Genomic DNA, 8,179 nt, shown 5'->3' on the forward strand with positions numbered 1-8,179 from the left:
CTGTCTCAAAAAAAAAAAAAAAGAAAAAAAAAAAAAGAAAAACATGACATGATACAATAGTTTAAAGAACATTTTCTGTGATGTCAGAACAAAACAACAACCAACTTCTTCTACCTCTATTACCCAGGCTGTTACCAGGACAAAAGATGTCTTCATTTGTAAAATTCTGATAGTAATCATGTAATCCATACAAAATTATGTGATAAAGGGCCTTGTAAATTATAACATAATGCAAATATTCATATTTTTTCTTATTTCAAATTCCTTAAATTTGAGTACCATACTTTGTTCTTCTTTATATATGCTCCAACTGTTAGCTCGGTACCTGGCTATGGGACTACGGTTTCTATTTCCTAAATATAAACTAAAATTTTTCAAGGTTGAAGATACAAAAAGACTCATCCCAGGGAAAGCAGTGACTAGGAATTGTAGCCTTGATTTTTATTCCCCTGAGATTAACCCTTCATACGGGAAAATGGTTGTCAATTATGGCTGCTTGAGTTCAGCAGTCTCAAGGGATACTGCTCTCTCCTTATCCATGTCAACTCAGTGTGCATTCATGACTTCCCTTGGTTGCTCTTAGCCTGGTTGGGAATAAGCCAACTCATTAAACAGACTTGACTAAATACGTGTAGACAGCAGAAAAATTGCAGTATTAAAATACTTTACTACATACTTGGAGATAGCAAAAAGAAGAAGGAAGGGTGGGAAGTGGAGGAGGAGAAGAGAAAAGAAAAGAAATAACATAAGACCAAATTTGAAACACCATATAAAAGAAAATACACCAAAACAAATCATCTTATTTATAAAATGTTGCTTTCTCTTTAGAAGTCCCAGACTCTATCCCAGACTGGCAATTGCCCTGCCTCCATGTAGAGAGAGCCATGTTAATACACGCAATCAGAAGATGACCATTGAAGAGCATTCCAGTCATTCAAAATGCATTGTCAAAGAACAAGACACATAAACACACATGGACAAATACATCCAGCTTTTATCAATTCAAACTTCATCTAATTTAAAAACTTATTCATTAGCTAGAAACATTTCAGGACTATTCAGCAGATAAAGTAGAATTAGTGTCTCAGAAACTTAGGAATGTTAAAGATATCCTAAGCTTTAGAAAAACAAAACAGCTACATGTTTGAGTTTGATGTTCAAAACATGATCCATATTATATGTTTAATCAAAAATATTGGCACATGGCATTAGTTGAATAGTTGCATTTTACAATTTTTCTTTGGTCTAAAAACATGCACCTGTTTTACAGCTTAAGTAAGATTTAATTAGTAGGAAGAAGAAGAAGTCCTTAAAGAATTGTTCTAGGGTTCTATAAAGTTCAAGTATTTATTTTTGAAAACCCAATTAAGGAAAGTATTTTTCTTCCCAGGGAGATACCTTTTTCCTTGCTTTTTAAATTTAATTACATAATATCTTAATAAATATGGTCCTAAAACTCTGGAAGTGAAAAATTAGAAAATATGCATAAAAGTTCTTGCAGTATCAATGACCTCAGGCACAGATCAAAAACATTAGAGCCATTATTATTATAGGAGAATAATCAGGGACTTCCTAATCGAATTAATAAAGAAGAAATAAGCTTTCCACTGCCAAACAGATTCAGTACTATGAAATAAACTCACTTTCTAATATGCGTACATCATGAGTCATGTTCAATTATGTAATATTAAAACTCTACCATAAAGAAACAGAGTACAATCAGTGAACATTCACAAAATTCCAAAATTCAATAATGAGGAACTTATCCTCTCTGTTCATTAAAGGAGTCTAACGTACACCACATTTTTAATGATGCAATGTCCCAATGGCAACTCTTTAACATTTTAAATTCACTTTCAAGCCATCCTTCCAGCTTCAAGATTTCATTTTTGTTGTGTTGTCTCTATTATTTATTTATTTTTATTTCACTAGCTTTAGCAATACAAGTGGCTTTTGGTTACATAGATGAATTGTATAGTGGTGAAGTCCAAGGTTTTAGTGTACCTCTCACCCAAATAGTGTATATTGTACCCAGTAGATAGTCTTATATTTCATCCACTTCGCCTCTTCCACTCTCTCCTCTCTGAGTCTCCAATGTCTTACCAGTCTGTATGCCCCTGCTTCCTCATAACTTAGCTCCCACTTATAAGTGAGAACATGAAATATTTGGTTTTCCATTCCTGAGTTACTGCAAGAATAATGCCTTCTAGTTACATCCAAGTTGCTGCAAAAGACATTATTTCATTCTTGCTCATGGTCGAGTAGTACTCCATGGTATATTTATACCACGTTTTCTTTATCGATTCATTGATTGACAGGCACTTAGATTGATTCCATGTATATGAAATTGTGAATTGTCCAGCTTCAAGATTTCTTGCCCATAAAATAGGTGTGGGCAAAACTTAGTAATATCTAAGCAGTCTGAGGTATCATACTGTTCCCTATTTATTAATTATTGTGGTCAAGACATATCTAGTGAGCACATATTATATAACAGGCTCACAGGTATGAAAAGATAACACAACTTCCATGAGGCTTACTAAATAACAGGGAAATGACTAAATAAGTAATTATAACATGATAAGTGCAGTAATTGGAGAGATACAGTATTCTCTGGAAGCTCAGGGCAGAAACAATAAATGTATTATGTGATTAAGGGTGTGAAAGAGGGTGAGGTGGATACCAGGGTAGTGATCTGAAAATTCATATATGGCTCTTTCATCTCCCTATAGCCTTCCATTTTTTCTTCTATTTTCCCTGTTTCATATCTTATTCCAAATATCTATCTTTTTTTTTTTCTTGTCCCAACCTGCCAAGTATCCTGCCAAGTATCTGTTGTTAATTTTTTTGGTTTGTTAGTTTGTTTTGTTTTTTTATTATCTGCATTTAGATTAAGCATAGGACTTGAGCAACAGTTCTCTTTATAGCTAAAACTCATTTAGTTCATAACCCTATTCAGTTTCCTAGACCCACACAGATGTTGTGGTGTGAGTACTAAACTTGTCGTCAGCAAACTCAGATCAAAATCCTGATATCGCTGAGTAATAATAGCTATGTGGCTGAAGACAAAATGGCCTCTCAGAGCCTCAACATCTTCATCTTCACGACAAACCAACTTTACAAGGATGGTGCATAGAGAATTGTAGATAAGGTGGTATATAAATGCAGTTAGTTAAACAAAGGAAAATATCATCAAAGAAACAAACCAAAATATGTCTACCTGGACTCACTTGAGAGGTATTTTATGAGATTGCTTTGAAATACATGAAAAGTGATACTGCAATGGCACCATCTCCATAATGAATGCAATTGCAGAGTGAAGATATATGGCGCAATGTTGTACAGAATTTTATTTTGTTTTTAATGAATTTTCTTAGTGAAATGTAAGTATTTGAACACAACTGAGTTTGGAAAATGTGTTTTTAAAGAATGTATGTGCAGCATGTGTCCTACTGTTTCCATTTATGTAGCTTTTCTTATGATAGAATGAAAGCCTCTTACCATGTGACTCCTGGAAGCTGGTTGGCTGGCATTTGCATGTGGCCTGGGGAAGCTATCTTAAGCATGGAAAATACTTACTTAGTAGTTCGAAATACTCAGACATGGATTTACTCTACTTCCAATTATCCATAGTTTTATTTTTATTTAACAGCTAAACACTACTGAGCATTCTACGCTTCATTTTTCACAATCTGCAACCACAGTGTTCTGGAAAAAAAAAAAATGTAAGAGCAGATTACCACAGCACCTTGCATTTACAATAGACCTTTGTCAAAGACCTGGAGAGATAACCTACCCTTTTCTAGTAGTATTCCCAGACAGTGAGTTACCTTTTAGCAGAAACTTTTTGGACAGTGTATTTTAAACTATGAATATTTTTGTATTTTATAAAAGGATCTTGTATACTTTATTTTCTTGTCAGCACATTTAAAATTTCCCTGTCTTTAGGCAAGGTAATCTTCAATTAAAGGCATTTTAGGGAAGCCTATATCTGCTTCTATTTTGTTTGTTGACTGATCCAGTCAGTCTTTGAACAAATATTTAACAAATATTTATTGAGGAACTGCTATGAACCTTCAAGGGCTATTTTATTTTACCCTCATGGAAATACGATGAAATGCATATTATTCCCCATTTTTACAGTAAAAATACTTGGAGAGAAGACAAGCTAAGTAAAATTATAAGTAAAGCACGTATAGGTCTGTCATTTATGTCTTCATGGAATTAGTTTGTTCATCTAAGCACACTGGGCAAATATATGTCAAACCTGATTAGAACAGTATTTCAATGACACCCCCTTCACTGTGGATAGGTACTTTGAGTCACTGTGTCATGGCTGAGGATGCTCAATCACATTTCCACATTGTAGGACCGCCAATGCTGTTAGAATAGAAAGAACAGTAATCAGCTTTTTTACGTCCAGACAGTTTGCCACCTAGTGGTCAGGTTTAGCAAAAATTTCTGGAGTCTATTGTTTGTTAAGATAACTTAACTCTCCTTAGATTGTATTTTTCTTAGCTCTAAATAGGGGACCCAGCTTTGCTCAGCTACTTCCAATGATTAGGGCAGGGCGGATTTTCATGATAAGTTACTAGACAGAGTTTCTAGGGATGGCAAGTAACGTCTTTGGCTTTCTCTTGAGGAAAGGACAAAAGTGCATGCCTCAATCAAATGTTGCTGCCTTTGGGGCAAGGCATAATGCTCTGTATGCAACAAAACCATGCAGGTACAAACTGCAGAGAGACAATATAAATAGAATTAGACAGAATTAGAATTTGAAAGCTTGTGGAGCCATGAATTATCTCCCTTATGTTTCTCTGGCTTTTAAAAGGGATATTGGATAATATTTTACTTCTTGGCACCCTATTTTTTCAAGTTTTAAAAATGCAAATTTCAGCATTTCTCACCAAGTGACAATGGAAAGCATTTTAGAATTTTCAGAGAAATATTGTTTTCCTAGACACTGAGTGCAGTTTATCAAAAATTCTGAAATTGAAATCTGAAGAAGTAGGAGACTTTAATTAAATGACGACGCAAGAAGGATACCATTTCTAAGTCTTGTGTAGGTACATGATGTTTTCATTTTCTGCTACAACCAGATTCCGCCACTGAAATATTTATAATATTAAAATTTTGGACCCGGGTGAGATTTTGTCTTAGAGTAGGAATGAACTGAGCCACTCATTCTCAGACAAAATGCATGCAGTCAAGAACTCCATGACTATCTGTGAGACAGATGGGAACTCCTGATGCATACCAGGCGACTGTTCTTCAGCAAAGAAAACAAAAACCCAGGTGCAGAATGTATTGCAACAGTGCAGATGGGTCTTCAAGGGTGTTCACTGTTTACAAGAAAAAGGAACAGAGCTCTCATCATCATCGAGTGACCACTCTTCCTGGGGATCCATTTCCCCCAGCTGGCCTCAAGCAGAATATTCCCCCAAAGGCCCAAGCACCAGCTGTCAATGACCTCTGCCCCTTCAAAGAGAAAGACTGGGTGGCCGCTTTCACCCTGTCAAGATGTGCTAATTACTGGAATGCTGAGAATCAGAGCCTACATCCTACAATGGTATTTCTATAGCTTGTCCACCTCCTACACATCTTTCTCCTCTTGTTCTTAAATCTTTTAAATATACAACAGCTTACATCAATTTCTGTATAGATTGTTGGCATTTTTTCTACGCAGTTATATGTTCTCAGCTCCCATATTTTATATTTTATAAAAGGATCTTGTATACTTTATTTTTTGTCAAATCATTTAAAATTTCCCTTTCTTTAGGCAAGGCAATCTTCAATGAAAAATCCCTTCATATAAAAGCGATTTGGAAAGAGAGAAAAGCCCTCTTGATATCTACTCTATGCCAGAGGCATGTCCATCTGTAGACATAGTTTCATCTAATTATCATCATAAACCTAGAAGAGAACATTATTATTCACACTTGCCCATCATGGAAACTGAGGCTAAGGGAGGCTGATCCTCTTCATATATGCCTCTCCAATCCTTCCTCTCCCAATTCTTAGTTTACACTGCCTAATTATTCTTCCTAAAATGTACCTCTGATTATTTCATACTCTAGCATTCTTTTCTTGTCTGGTAAAGGAAGTACCAACTCCTCTGTTGGCCTTTCAAGGTGTAGTCTTAGTCTGATCTTCCAACTGTGCCTCAAACTTCTCACTGACACAAAGCTCTTCAGCTGTATCCCAGGTTTCTGCCCTTTCTCTAGCAATTCGGTTCTCTCTGACCCATCTGTCTTACCCGTTATTCTTTCCCTTCTCACAGGGATATCTTAGCATATTCCACAGATCAGTGCATAGATCATCTTCCTCACGAAGCCTTTCTTCCACCTTTGATATGTATGAAAGCCATTATAATTCTTACATTAAACTTTTAACTCAACACTGTTCATTAAAGATAATATCGAACAATCTAGGCTCACACTGAAAATCATCATCAAAATGCAATATAATAATTATTTCCATGGGACACTATACTAGACATCATGTAAGAAAAATTCAAGAAAAGTTACAGAACTTCTGATTTCTTCAGAGTAGTGTCAAAAGATAGAGAGTAAAAAAGAGAACTGAGCCAGATAAAATATCATAAAGTACAGAGATTGTAATATGAAATTGAGTTTCTAAGTACAATTTTGTTGTCATTTGTTTTATTATTTAAAAACATAAAAATCAAAGATTTTCAGAAGCAAATATTCTATAGGAATGGCTGAAGTAAGGAAAATATATATTGCACTCCTACAATTGACAAAATCCTATTTATTATCTCATTTCATACGTAAGCAAAGAGGTAATAATAAATGTTTAATAACAATCTCTGAAAAGAAAAAAACTCTGATTTAAAGTATTTGCCAATTTCTGTAGTGTAAATATTTTCACTACTAATATTTCTATTTAAAGCTACGAATGTGGCATCTCTGATCATGGAGTTCGAGGACATGTTCACACCCGCCTCTCACACTCTGGTACAATGTCCCTCAAGCACACTTCTATAAAAACCAATTATTTTCCCTATTAAGCAGCTGAAGAAAGTGAGAATCAGAGACGTTTTATAACTTGCACAAAATCACACAGTCAATATACAGAAAAGAGGTTGTTTTAGGCTGCTGTGTAAGATTACAAATTCCACTCTTTGGCTAGAGCACACACCTGACCTCTATCAGCAAGTTACTGAATTAAGCAAATTGAACATAGACATACCTCAATACCATCTTGTTTCTACCAGGAGTAGAAAAACAGAACAACAAGGAATAATCACATAGTGGACAGGGCCTCAATAAAAGACTTCAATAGGGAAGAAATCTCTAGTAGCATAGAGTGATGATTCTCAAGAACATAAAACGAAATATGACCATAAATTGAGCTTTTGCCTTTTCTCATGAGCTTCCTCTATTTACCTAAACCTCTTACTTTCATAGAAACCCACTACTTTCTGTTGGCTCTTAGCCACAGAATGAATTTCCCCTTATAGTCAGTATTTTTCCTCCCTCTCTCCCTATTTCCTTTCCTTCCTTTTTTCTACATTCGTTTTTTCATTCTTCCCTTTCCTTTTTTCTTGTTTCTTTCTGCTGATACCATTTTATTGTTGTTCTTTAATTATCAAGGGTCAGAAATACATATACTATTTCCCAATGTTACACACCCAACATAACTCATCCAGAATTGTCAGGAAGGTAGTTAGCTGAAATAGAATATTAAAAAGTGGTCACAGTTCAGGCATGGTGGCTCATGCCTGTAATCCCAGTGCTTTAGGAGCCCAACACAGGAAGACTGCTTGAGGCCAAGAGTTTGAGACCAGCCTGGGCAACATAACAAGACACTATCTTGACAAAAAAAAAAAAAAGTGATCACAGAGTCAGGGTCTATTAATTAAGTACATAGATATGTATTGTGCGGGTCAAATAGATTTACCCAGAGGAATATGAAACACTCCATTACCTTCTGGGATAAAAAGCTGAATGTTGGTTTTCTCAGTGTGTGCAAACCAAGGTTAAAGTGTAAAGGTTTCTGCACATAACTCAGATTCCAATATCATATAGAGGAAGAAGAATAAGTATTATAAAGAGTGGACAAAGTACACTTCCTCTTATTCCCATAATAAGCTTGCTCAATACATTGTTAAAAATGAAATTAATTTCTAACTTAGCCTTTATAATAAGAAGGACCA

The sequence above is a fragment of the Mandrillus leucophaeus genome, unplaced genomic scaffold, assembly GCF_000951045.1.
Source record: "Mandrillus leucophaeus isolate KB7577 unplaced genomic scaffold, Mleu.le_1.0 Scaffold75, whole genome shotgun sequence".
Lineage (NCBI taxonomy): Eukaryota > Metazoa > Chordata > Mammalia > Primates > Cercopithecidae > Mandrillus > Mandrillus leucophaeus.